Raw genomic sequence first — 14,302 nt, 5'->3', positions numbered from 1 at the left:
ATTTCAGTATTTTTCTTTTTCAATTTTTTTTTTCAATTTTTTCTTTTTACAAAATAATCAAACTACTGTTTTTAAGGTAAATCATATGCTGTGTGTTGCAAACAAGTAAAGCTTAGGACAGTGTTGGACAATCAGGTCAGGACATTCTCCAGTTGCCTTTTCTGACATGTCTGCTTCAGATGTGTCGTCACTATTGGAAATGCTACATTTGGATATTCAAGGGATGGCAATTCTCACATGACACATTACCCTGACTTGATAATAGGGAGCTGGCTGGGTAAAGACGTTTTAATGTCTGATCCCAGCTAAGTGAGACGCTAACATTCTCACATAGCTGGGACGAGTAAGACAAGCTCAGGGCTGCATTGTAAAAATCACTTAACACTCTCCAAGAAAGCAAATACGCACATTCCCCGCAGTTGTTTAACTATAACTTTAAATTATTGTAAATCGGGGTTTCATGTCATCATCACTGGATAGATACAAGGGTTTTACAGTTCTATTAAATTCTTTTATTTGTTGTTTTCAATCCTAATTTTTCTTAAGTTCATATTAGAGAAAACATTTAAAATTTGCAGTGTAAAATATGCAGACATGTTAACGACAGCAACAAATTCACTTGTTTAGTCTGTTCTTTTACATCGAAATAACAAACCCAGTGTTCCTCAGTGAGTTTGTGGTTGCCTATAAACAGGACTCTATCTGCCTCATCCATGCATGCAGTGGGGTTTTCTTTATGTCGACTTAACTTAATATAATAAGAAGGTAAGGACACGCTATAATATTTTAAAATACACCATAATTGTGAGCAAGTGCCCTCGAGTGTTAGTCCACTAAATGTTATGAAACTGTTTTTCAAAGTGAGAGAAAAAGCAGAAGTTAATTTGTGATAACACGTTTTATGACTTTGGTGAGCGGGTCTGTGGCACAAGCTTGTTTAAATAGGTTCAACAATACAGGCAAAACATATGGCCATGAATATGTTTACATATATATATATATATATATATATATGTGTGTACAAACAAGATCCCAGGCATATGCTACGACCTTTCCAAATACAATAATCTGGCATTATAAAGAAAGAAAAGTCGTGTTATTTAGTTTGCATGACATAAAGCCTTTGACAGGTTCCTGTGAAACAGATATTTAATGTGTAAGTTATTTGCAGAACGAGTAATTGGATGTAAGGGGTGAAAGCCATAGCTGAAGAGGGCACAAATAGAGGAAACCATGCTGTAAATCTGTTTGAGATTTGCTGCAGTAAATAGAATTGATCTCACTGGCTGACACAGAATTGTCCAAAGAGTCGCCAGGAGTAAACATATTGTTCTCCTTTTTTACCATTATCCAGGAAAATCTCCCCACATGTGTACCCCATCTGAGCTCATTGACTTCTCACAGAGGGTGACTTTTAGCACAAAGTTCAACAGGATTAAAAAAGCTTTTCCCAAAGTGTAGAATTAAATTCAGCCACTGGCAAAGTCTGTTAAGAGAGGGTGTTAATCTTAGTACATACCTGTTTTGAGGTCTCTCTTCCAAAGTGAACATGTAAACTGAAAGGAGGTATTTGGTCTAAAGAAACTACAGTATGCCAGCTCTGCATACTAATAAGAAACTATATTGTAGTAATACATATTATGTCATTGCAGCAGCACAGCTTAGCACAGCTTTACTTTACTAAGGGGTGTATAAGGGTTGCATGTTTGGCATGTTGTTGATATGTCTGTTGTTTTATTGCTTATTAACTCTAAATAAATAGCTTTCACCTATTACAAAAGGTGTGTGTGGAAAAAAATATGACAATCTCCCCCTTGATTTTGTATCAGCAGTCAGCAGAACACATCTACTGTTACATCTCCGGTGCTGTCTTTCAATTTTAAAACAAATTATTTAAAAAAAAAATGCACCACAAAATGCCATATTATTTTTTGAAAGCCTTTCTTTTATTTTAAAAACTTTTTTTTTTTTGCCTTTCATGCTTGTATTAGGCATGAACTCGTGAAAATATATATGCTTTATGAATTCCTTTGCATGTCATGGCTACAGCAAGAGCTTCTTGTGGGATCAAATATATTGTCTGTTTGCTGACATATCCATGTCAATCAGCATATATAATCAAAACTAATCTGGAATTGAAAGTGATGGCTGTTCCAGTTCATTTGTCCATTGGCCATTATCTGTTCCCTTGAGCTTCAAAGTTTGGCAATGGTACTTCCTCCTATGGGGTGGTGACAGAGTTCTGTTCTGTGTTTATACACTACAAACTGATAGCCCAGAAGCTTTACAATACTGGGATTCCCATTTCATGGGTATCTGTCTTCCAGATTATATTAGTAGAAATATTGGATTGTTCACTGCATGCACTCACTTACTTGTTTGAAAGGGTCATAGAACTTCATCATGTTTGTGATTTATGGGTATTTTAATATATAGTATATTACCTTTTTTATTTATTTTTTATTTTTATTCACAATTCTTGATTAATTAATTTTATGATAATTAGCATCATGCACATTTTTTTATTAAATAGATGTTATTGCATGAGTTTAAACTGATGACCATACATAACCCTTTTTTTAAACTTTCAGTTGCATTCAAAAAAAAATTGTATGCTATTATTGTTTATTGGGACAATAAGGCCACACTCCAATAAACTCATTTATAATTAGTCATTTATAATTACTCACAGCTCAGACGGATTTATCTTGCCTAACAAAAAAATCAGTAAATAAGGGGAATAAACTGTTCTTTCATTCATGTGCTGCATCTTCTCACTGTTTTCTGAACTAGTTTGATCTGGTACCTGCACCTACCTGTCTGCCTATATGGGCTCTATAGTGGGTGTGGTTGCTAGCACTGTTGGCTCACAGAAAGATGGTCCTGGATTCAAATCCATTCTGGGATCTTTCTGTGTGGAGTTTATATTTTCTCTTTAGGTACTTTTGCTTCCACCCACTTAAAAATATCTGTAATTCTGTAATGGGGTGAACCCAAACCAATAAGTACATTCAAACTTGAAATGGAGAGGCTTTATGTGGAGGAATGGAGTCTTTAGTCAGGTAAGCAAAAGTTAAACTGGTTGGTTGATGATGGTTTCTTTATTATAAACTGTTTTTCTACTTTGGCAATAAAAGTCAAGTAATAAGAAATATGTGTAAGTGTAAGAATTGAATTTAAAATCCTGCCTCTCACATTCAAGGTCTTGAATAATCAGGCTCCATCTTATCTTAATGACCTTATAGTACTGCATCACCCCGTTAGAACAATTTGGTCTCAGACCGCAGGCTTTATTGTGGTTGCTAGAATATTTTAAAGTAGCAAGGGAGCCAGAGCCTTCAGCTTTCAGGTCCTTCTTCTGTGGAACCAGCTTCCAGTCCGGGTTTTGGGAGGCAGACACCCTCTCTACTCTTAGCTGATTTCAGTTCACATGTCCGAGGAGGAAAATAGTGACACAGTCTTGAGCATGGATATGGACTTTTATTTTTATTGCACACATGGACCAGATAAATGGTAAAGTGGAAAACTGCATCCAGGACAGTTGCTTACTAATTCCTGTCCATGTCCATAATGCATTGAGTGTTTTTTCTTCAGTCCCCTTTTTCACTCACTATATGTTTACACACTCTGTATTTAATTATGAGATATCATTCATCTCTGGCTCTCTTCCACTCAAATAAACAAAAAAAAAAAAACCTGAACCACCTTACAGCTACTCTATTCTGTTTTTTATGACATCATGAAACTAGCTCTTTTCTTAAAGGCTAGGTTTGTTATTTTGTGAATAAGCATAATATTTAGTAGAAATTCTCTAATTAAGGGCCTTTCAGATGAGACTTAAAGCATTTCATTTCAGTCTAATCTGCCACTGACTATAAAACCATTCAATGAGATTTCCCTCGCATAAAGAATTCCATACAAGCATTTGAAAGCTACAGTGTGGGAACAGATCATGTGGAGTTTGTGAGGGTAAACACTCCTTCACAACCTGAATTTGATTAAACCCGTTTATGGGCTGCTGGTACGACCTTGTCTCAGATGGACATGTCTCTACCTTCAGTAGTCACAAGCAAGGACAGAGACCTGATTTGTGTGGTTTTTAAGTTTGAGCAGTGTTATCATCATCTATAGGTACAAAAAGAGTGATATATGTGTAGTTACTGACACTCATACTTGTGTAGCACCAGTTATGCTTGTGTAAGTGTAGTAACCATGGGAATGAAAAAAATTCACTACTGACATGAATACATAACCACACATGATGTATGCTTCAAAGTTTTTTTTACCTTTACTGACCTAAACATTAGAATTTTTGAAGTTTGTGACATTTGTTTGACACACGCACTGATATTTAACCATCAAATAAAGTCACATGCGAAAAGAAATAAACCCTGTTTCAGTTCTGAGGTTAAACATATCAGAATGTAGTAAAATAATCTGGCCCTTACCCGGTTCTAGGTAAATACCACCTTGGATGAACAACAGCACATGACAAATCACACTTTGTCATTATCTATTTGACAAAACTAAAGCAAAAACACAGAAGAAGAGCCTGAAAATCAAGTACAGCCCATGATTCAATAACTTACAGAAGCAGCTTTAGCAGAAATAGTTTGAAGTAATCAATTACATTCCTTTTAAGGAAGACAAGGCTTTTTCATGGCAACCACTGCAAACAAGCCATGTTTAAGTCTTATTCTAACTGTAGAGTCATGAAATTTGACATTTAACATCAACTTTTCCACCAGAATGTTTTTGAATTTTTTCCACTTGTGTATAATCTTTTACATTGTAGAATGATGAACATCATTTAATATTGTTTTGAAATGGCTGCTCTAAGATCATTGCTGATGACTTTGCTCCTTGGCATTGTGTGAGCACACACCGGAATGCTCCACCCCAACAAACTGCCAAAACATCTCCTGTTATAGTGATGGCCGCATTTGCTGCTTATAAAGTAATCATATGCATTTTAATAACTGCACCTAGCTGCGACTCACCCTTTGTATCGAAGCAAGTAAGGGTATGCTTAAACACTGCATCTGCATTTTAGGTATTTTTCTGTTGAGTAAAAGCTGGTGTGGCGTGATATGTCACCAAGCAGATGTCACAACATGATTTGATCATATTGGTGAGGGGGCCGATATACAGACCAAAGCCCCTTTTCCATTAGTACCTACTTGGATCGACTCGATCTGGCTCACCATGACTCGACTGGTTTTCCATTATAATCGAGTACCACCTAATGTGAGTGGTTGTCATTAAAACAATGTGGCCAAGCATCCGGTGACGTAATTAGTATGCGACACGAACGCCACAACAAAGGCAGACATCGAGGCGATGACATACCTGCAGCTCGGTCTGTGGCTTTCATCAGACTCAGGGACCACAGTATTGTTTTTTGTAGCCATTTCCCCCAATGGCCAGTTTCTAAAATGGCAACTTTGATTTTCTTGAATGAGAAGCTCTAATGACTCATCAAGTGACACCAATGACTAGCCAATCAGTGGCATGGAGTCTGAGGATGCCACATTTTAGTACCTGGTTGATCGCTTTGGAACCCCGGCTTAGCAGGTACTATTTTTGTACCTGGTACCAGGTACTATGACCTAATGGAAAAGCCTGAAAACCATTAAAGACCGTTGTGAATTGATCTGAGTGAGTACTAATGGAGAAGGGGTTATACTTCCTTAGAGAAACTGAATGGGCTGAACACTAGAACCTCAATTTCTCAGAACTGAGATGGAGGAAATTTGAATACATCCAATTTGTAATGGCAGAGAAACATTGAAGCAGGAGAGGCTGTTCAGGTTGTTGGACCTAACAGGAAAATAGAACTGTGTCATCTGCATAACAGGGATAGGAGATTCCATTAAAAAATATTAATTCTTTGGCCCAGGGGTATATATAAGGAAAACATAACAGGTCCAAGGATTTAACCCAGGGCGCTCCATATATTAACGGTGCAGATGAGGACATATGCTGATTAATATGAATTCTGAAATATCTGTTTGATATTGATGGAAGAGGTACAGACTTGAGCTGTGACCTGATACTGTTGATCTTTCCAGTAAAGAAATCTAAAAAAAATTTCAAACTCATTGGAAGGCATGGGAGTGATAGCAGACTAAGGAGAATTAAGAAGTTTGCTGATGGTGTCAAATAAAAACTTTGGACTATGTTTGTTATTGTTAATCAAACTTTAAAAAAAATGTTCTCACATCTTTTATGAGTTGGTTAAGTATGACTAATAACTCCTTCATATGGATATTGGAGTGAACATAGAGATAAATTAGTCTTTTTCCATCTACATTTAGCTTTTCTGCCTTCTCTTCTTTGGTGGTGGATATGATCAGTGATGCTATAATTGAAAGATACTAAGTAAAGGGAGTCAAAAGAACAAGCATCAAATGGGACCCAACTTAGATAAACCTTATAAACCACTGCTATTCCCCCACCATGGCCTGAGCACCTCGGGGAATTCAAGAACTTGGGCAAAGTTCTATGAAGAGGACAACAGTCCTCTTGTAACTGTGAGTGTGCTGGTTGAGCACAGACAGCCATGGATTGAGGGCTGCAAACAGACAGGCTAAAAAACAAGGCTAGCGAGGCTAGCCTTGGTAGCAGATGAATCAAATAAGGAAGCTTCAGGGTGTGTTGGTCAGTAACGACTGCACCATTACAGTTGAAAAGAGTGTCAAGCAGAAATTACAATTTCAAAACTACTCAAGATTTAGTGAATCCAGAAAAAACTTTAGAAGCCGACAAGATACACGAGAGCGGTTTGAAGCTGCTCTCATCTAAAACCTTGAACTGAAATAGGGTGTACCTTCTTTTTCATATGACTGTAGGTAACCGTAGTAGAGTCCTTTCTTTGCCACTAATTTTAAAAGCGTACTCACATTCAACAACATACCCAGCACTACATACACATTTATTATGCACCATCTTCAGGGCACTAAGTGCCAAAAGGTGCACAAAAACACTGAAATAATAATCAATCATTAGAATTACAACAATTCATTATTTATATTTAAGAGTAAGCAGTACTAAAACGGTATCATAAGACCATTATGAGGAATACATGATAGTAATTTTTCTTTGAAGTAATAAGATGAATTATATTGCACCCCTCCACCCTGCCTCCTGCGATCACACCAGTGAAGAGAGCCCTGCTTGTAAAGTTTTATTTGTGAGATTAATGAATTTGATTTACATTTGAGAAACTTCGATAGTAGCTTAAGTTGTGTTTTTACCGGGTTTTGTAGCATTTTTCATCCATAGAACTTCATACAGATACCCACAATTGTGGGATCGGAAGGTTTATCCACAAAATGTGACTAACATAATTTATGCATATAAAACAAAAGTAACAGACAGATCAGCAGGGCTTAGTTGGGTGCATGAGTTCTCGCAAAAATTCCTTTTTAGCAAAATATAGCAACAGGTATTCTAGTACCAATTGCATGTGCATTGCAAAGTAATGTGTAAATCTTTATCATCTCAACTGGTCGTGGGAGATGCCCCTGCCTGAGCCTGGTTCTGCCGGGGTTTCTTCCTGTTAAAAGGAAGTTTTTACTTCCTAAGGTCCCGAAGTGTTTGCTCAAACACTATTATTGTAGGATCTTTACCTTACAATATAAAGCACATTGAGGTAACTGCTACTGCAACTTGGAGCTGTATACATACAACTGATTTAAATTAAACGAACTGCATTATCATTACACATAGACAGAAATAAACTTGAGCTATTAAATATTAATTATTTTGGGTTATTATTTTTGAACTTCAGTCATCACAAAAGCAATTTTTTCCCCTGCAAAAATAGCTAATACATTGGTACCTTTAGTCCTGGTTTATTTAAAAGGTCGACTCACTCACTTCAACCTGCTGAAAATGAGTATTTTCCCCAAACCCCGAAGGGCTTCAATTTCTAATCTGGTCTGCCAAAAATCATATAAAGGGAGCTCACTTTAAACTCACTTTCAAAGCAGTTTTAAAGGAGGCTCAGCTCAGCATTTGTTGTGGTACTCACTTTCGACTGTCCCTTACATGGTCCTGTTAGTTAAACAGTGTGCAGACATTGTGATCCTGCATGCTTTTTTCTGCAGCTTGTCTTTAACCTGTGCGGTCACTGTGGTTCACACGGTGCGGAGCTTCTGTTGCTCTATGTACATTCACTCTATGAACAGTAGTATCGCAAACTGGAGATGGAAGATCCGCTTCAACATCCGTCATCCAACTTCCATCACTGCGTCAGTGCTGCATAACAACCTTCAATATGTATGCATGTATGTTCAGAACTGGGTTTCTCTTTATATTTGCATTGAAAGCGTGTACTTGAGCATGATTGTTCTTGTTTGTTCATGCGGGAGGTTTCTAGTTTAACAATACAAACATCCTCATGATAGCATCTGTTTAAACCTGTTACACCATGTACAAAGTCAGTCAGCCAGTGAAAGATTAACAGTAACTTTAAAAGTGCAACTTTAACATTTTAATAATAGTAATAATAATAATATAAAACGGTCTCTGCAGTAGTTTTGCATGCAGGCGACAAGATTAGTTAAATGCCATGCAAGATCAATTTACCAGGTTTGTGAATAAAGAAAAGATTCACAAAACTTTTTTATACCAGGTAATAAGTATTGTTTTTTTCATGAAGTCCAAAATATTGAAAGGTAGAAATTATCAGCCAGGTACATTTGAATGACCTATATTTAATATTTAAGTCTTCCCACTCAGACAGATCACACAGATCCTGTTTGGAATAACCAGCACAGTTAAGGAAATGTTAACTCCACCCCTCACGCTATGTGGCTCAATTTTGAAAGTAGTCTGGGAATATTTTTTCAACCATTAATTAATTAATTCTTTTGATTAGGCAGTTATTATGTTGATTCATGTGTCAATCATTCTGATGATATTTAGCCCTGTGCTAGACTGGTGGCACTCCAAGGTGTACTCCCCCTTTATCCCATGACAACTGGAATAGGCTCCAGTCCTCTCCCTAAATTAGACAAGCAGTTAAGGAACTGAATGGATCGATGCTTGATCAATATAACAAATAATATCTTTAACTAGTGTTTAAATATTTCATCCTTACATTCATCATTAGATCTAATTTCCACAATACAGCTGTTATATGTCATAGGTAATAATAACAGAGCCTATTTGTCAGATGACCTATTTGAAAAAGACTGAAAAAGTGAATGTGTCACAAAAGTGAACACATTCACTTTATATCATAGAAACTCTTACCTACTCTTATCTAGCACTATACTAATTTTTCTGTTAGAGTAATATCGAAAAATATTTCTATACATCAGTGTCAGGAAAAGTAATAACAGTCATGACTGATTGTTTAACTTTAACAGTGTTTAATGTCAACACAGATTCAATGAAAGGTCATCAAGAAAAGCAAATAACGTACACACAGACACACACAGACACACAGACACACACACAGAGCGAGAGAGAGCTCTTTTTGTTTATTAGAGGTAAAGGGCAGGTTTGACATTAAGTCACAGACATCTTCCTCTTCACTTGGAGTGAGAACTTAAAAGTGTGCATGCAAACTAGTTCACTCAGTCCTGTCTTATTTGTACTTCAAGAGGCGACAGAGAGTCAGTGTAGATTCCAGTCTGCCCTCAACATGTGGCTATGAAGAAGAAGTACTGCATTAGTGCTGTATTCCTTTTATGTCAGGCCTGAAAGTGACATTGTTTAACTTTTTAGCAAGATAAGCTCATCAATGAGCAGCAAAATTCAAAACAAGATACATGTTCAGATTTAATAAAATGTCAACTGTTTTGCCTAGATAGTTACATCAAGCATTTTATGCATTGGTATCTTTGAACCTCTGTGAAATTACCATGGTAAACCAAATTTAGAGATTATGTTTTAAATTCAAATACTTACATGCGTATTGTACATGTAAGATTGTACAAGATTGCTAAATGTCTCACAAAGAGACTTTCTGAATGCAGTTTTCTGCCTACGTGAAGAAAATAACATTTCTTGTGTCTGACGAGAAAAGAAACTGTCATGAATAAAACGTTTGCACAGGCCTTCAGCTGTTAGCTGGAATCAGCTTCTTACGGTAACAGAACAAAACATTTTCTATCAAAGTCAAACAATTTCATTATTATTTACTTCATTATCAGAGCTTTTTACTGTGTGTCTATCACTGAATAGATGTAGGTTCACAAAAAAGGTTGTATTTCTAAGCAAAATGCTCACCAAGATCTTTTGAATCAAAATTCTTTGAGAAATAATTTGGTTATTCCCATCAAAGTCTGATCAATAAGACGAAAATGAAGAATGACTACGGTTTCAGTTTTAATGTTGCATCCCTAATATCCTAGTAAAGTAAGGCTGTTGTTGCAGTTTTTGTTTTTGTTTTTGGGGGTTTTTTTTCTTTTTGGGGGGGGGGGGGGGGGTGTATTTCTGTGAAGTTTAAGATTCTCTGATCATCACTTAATGCCATTAGCTTCCAACATCTTGAGGCATAAATCTGAAAACAAAATACTTCCCTCTAATGTAATTATTTTCAGTCTTACACAATAGTTGAAATAATGTGGAGATGAGAAATGTAGATGATGTAAAAAATGATTCTTTGTCTTGAACAGTGCCAGAAAATGTGTTTACCCCCTTTCTGATTTTTAATAAATGAAATCATTTAAAATCTGCAATTTGTATTTATTTTGGTTATCTAAATAATATAATTTTTTTGATGATTTTAAACATTAAATGTGACAAATAACCCAGAAAAGAAAAGAAATCATTGAGGGGAAAATACTATTTTCATGATATTGTGTATGTAATTTTTTTTTTTTAATCAGATCAATTATGCTCATTAGAATTTATTCAAGAATCAATCACTGCATGTTTTGCAAAAGTTTGAGGAAAACTGTGTCGGAAAACTGAAATATGAAGCATCTGCCATTTGCAGAATTTTTAACAAACACTGTTTGTTTTTCAAAGCTTGTAAAGTGATATTCTGCACCTAATAACCACAATTGTTTTTTGCTTTTTGTTGTTATTTTAATGGTTATCACAAACACATCAGGATTTTATCTCAGCCGACTAAACTGTACCTCAAAGGCCTCTGGTTTAAGTAAAAACACCTGCTATTACTGTGACTGTTATACAAACACCAAGCAGCCGTTGATGGAAGAAATAATGGAACCAGCCCATCAACACCTGCCATTATCCCCCCGTTAATCCAGTCATATCCGTTTTAAGTTCTGTTTTTGTGTGTATGTGTTTGTCCCCATACCTACAGCTACAGAAATAGCTCAGTGAGTGGATGTGTAATGGGTAGCTGAGGTTAAGAATGGCTGACCTCCATTACATGCGTTGCTTCTGCTCTCAACCAGCTTTGTTCAGATGTTCTGCACTGATCTGACACATTGTTTATGGCCATTATGTGATGTGTGTGAAGGAGGTGAGCAGTGACACTGGTTCGCAGAAGTTGTGCGTTTACTGCCTTTCTCCACCTTCCCCTAAAAAGGTTTCAAAGGTCATCTTTAACCTTTTGCTTGTGACATCAACAATGGTGTAGTTTGTTTACTTTTGTTCATTTCATGTGTGCTTTAGTTTGCATGAACCATCACTATATCCCTAAAAAGTATGTCACATTATGCACAATATACCTATAACAACAAAAAAACAAAACAATCCCCAGTCCCAAAAAAGCTGGGATGCTGAGTGAAATGTAAATAAAAAAACACAATACAATGATGTAAAAAATCTCATAAACCAATACTTTATTCACAATAAAACACAGAAAATAGGTTTAAATATTTAAAATGTTTAAATTGTTGAAATGCTTAAATTCAAATATTTTACTGTTCTATGAAAAATATTAGTTCACTTTGAATTTTATGGCAATAACACATCTGAGAAACATTTTTAAAGCAACATTTGCTCCATATAGCTTTCAGGGAAGGTCTTGTAGTTTATCTTCAGGAAGACACTGATAAACTACATACTGCGTCTATTAAAACAGAATGGATTCATAGTAGAAGAGACTGGGAACTGAACTAGTCTGCCTGCAGTTCAAATCTTTCACTAGCTGAAAACATTTGGCACATAATTAAATGGAAAATGCAATAAAGAAGGCCCAGGAATATTAAGCAGCTAGACTCCTATATCTGACAACAGTTCTTCTCCCAAAAGTGCAGCAGCTGGCCTCCTCAGATCCCAGATGTTTGCAGACTATTGTTGAAAAAAGAAGGGATGCTACATAGGGGTAAAGAAAAATTAAATCTTTTAATACAAGACTTTATTTATGAATCAAAGTAAAACAAATGTATTATCAACATGTTTTTTCTTTTCAACTATCAGAAGTAACTCCTGGTAATGCAATGATTTAAACAGCAATTCAGTATTGTAGTTCACATTTGGGTTTATTACATCCTATTTCGCTAGTACATGCCCATACTGCGGTATTATTTTGCCTGTGGTTTGAGTCTGTTGTTAGGTGGCTGCTAGACAACATGATTACATCATAATATATCGTGCATATGTAATGTTTTGTGGATGTAAGTTACATGTTATAGTGAACAAAAAAGAGCAGTGAATAAATCAGCTGTCTGTCAACTTGCTTCCATTTTCCATATCTATTTAAACATACAGGACTATGTGTTTATTTAATCTGAATTTTTTCGTTTATTTTGCTGTTACATTCTTAAACATTAAAGAGGACTCAAGATAGAAAACACCTATGCTGTGTAGCATAGAATCACTAATCACAGTCATGTACCCAGAATGTTTTTATTTTTCATTTGTTGGAGCATCCTTCATCTGAACCTTTGCAGTCGCCCATGCTGTGATTAAAGCTTTCCAAATGTTTTGTTTTATGACAAGCACCAGAAGTCATTTCTCATCACCAGTAGCTTCAGGTACGTCTTTACTATTGCTCAGATGGCATCATCAAAATGTGATATTGAAATTTAAAACAGAAGAGAACATGATATCTGAACCAAACCCATAAGCAGTGACAGAGAAACTATGTTACTGTATGAGAAAATGACATGCTTTTGTTTTTATATTTTTCTAAGTAAATGGGAGATTGGTTTTATTGAAAAATGTACCAGTATAAATGGGCATGCAGCATATACGACAAAAACAGTATCTTTACAAGTTTAAGATTCTGTATGACCAGCTTTGTTCTTCAACACAACCTGAACTGTCTAAGGGAACCATTCCTGTAGTTTATTTAAGTTGTCCAGGCTTCTTGGGGTGCATTCCAAAGCTCTTCTTTGGACGTTGGTTGTCTTTTGTTCAGTTCTCTGTCAAGATGATCCCAGATTGTGTTGTCTTTGGCATTTGTCATAGATTCCATCAAAGCAATGACCAATGAATAATTCGTTGATGACTGATAGGCCAATGTGCAAAGAAACTTTGAACTTCAGAAACTTGAGAAAGTGTGGTGCACTTTTAAAACATTACAAGAAAGTCTTAACTCCTTGGAAGCAAATTAAAGAAATGAGGGGTGCCTCCAATCTTTGCACCCCTCATTTCTTTGCAGTCAAATGTTTTGATGTTACATTGTCCTTCTTTTGCCAGCATCAAAGTATATTTAAAGTGAGCAAAGAAAACCCTGGCTTCACATCACTCACACTATTTTGACTCCTCACGCCTGGTTAATTCATCCCAGCTGTACACTAGTTGTAAACTAGGTAGCAAAGGACACTTCAACTCAGTCTGCCTCTGGATTAACCCACCTCAATTTATTTTCCTCTATTTGTTTTGTTTTTTGCTTTTTAATTCCATTTTCTGTATGTTTTTGAAACACAGGATTCACATGTGTTTTTGCTCATGAAGAAACCTTTTTAGTTTAGACAAATATTCCATGTGGTCAAGTGTGTATTTCCATATAATTATGTCTCTTCACTGACATGCATCCATGCCGCCTCTAAAATTCACTTTGCGTTCTGTGGGAATCCTCAGTACGATAGGTTTAATTGTACTTCTCGAAATTAAACTGAAAAGCACTGAGCGACAAGCTGTGCGTTCTCTCGCCAGGTGTGATCATTATGATTTGTGATGAGAAGAAAAAGAAGAAAAACCCTCATGCAGCCAAAAACATTTTTCAAGAGACTGAATAAAATTTGTAAATTAATTTGCCTCTATAAAATTGCCTCTATGTGTAGCAAAAACCAAATCTCTACTTAAAATGACAATAACAATTACATTCAGTTAGGATTTAAATACCATTTTCCAACCCATGAAAATCCAGCCCCTTTACAAAGTCTTATTGCTGTGTACACACACACACACACACCCACACACA

The sequence above is a fragment of the Pelmatolapia mariae genome, unplaced genomic scaffold (genome assembly GCF_036321145.2).
Source record: "Pelmatolapia mariae isolate MD_Pm_ZW unplaced genomic scaffold, Pm_UMD_F_2 NODE_ptg000433l+_length_25282_cov_1, whole genome shotgun sequence".
NCBI classification, from domain to species: Eukaryota; Metazoa; Chordata; class Actinopteri; order Cichliformes; family Cichlidae; genus Pelmatolapia; species Pelmatolapia mariae.
This window is presented reverse-complemented; position numbering follows the sequence as displayed.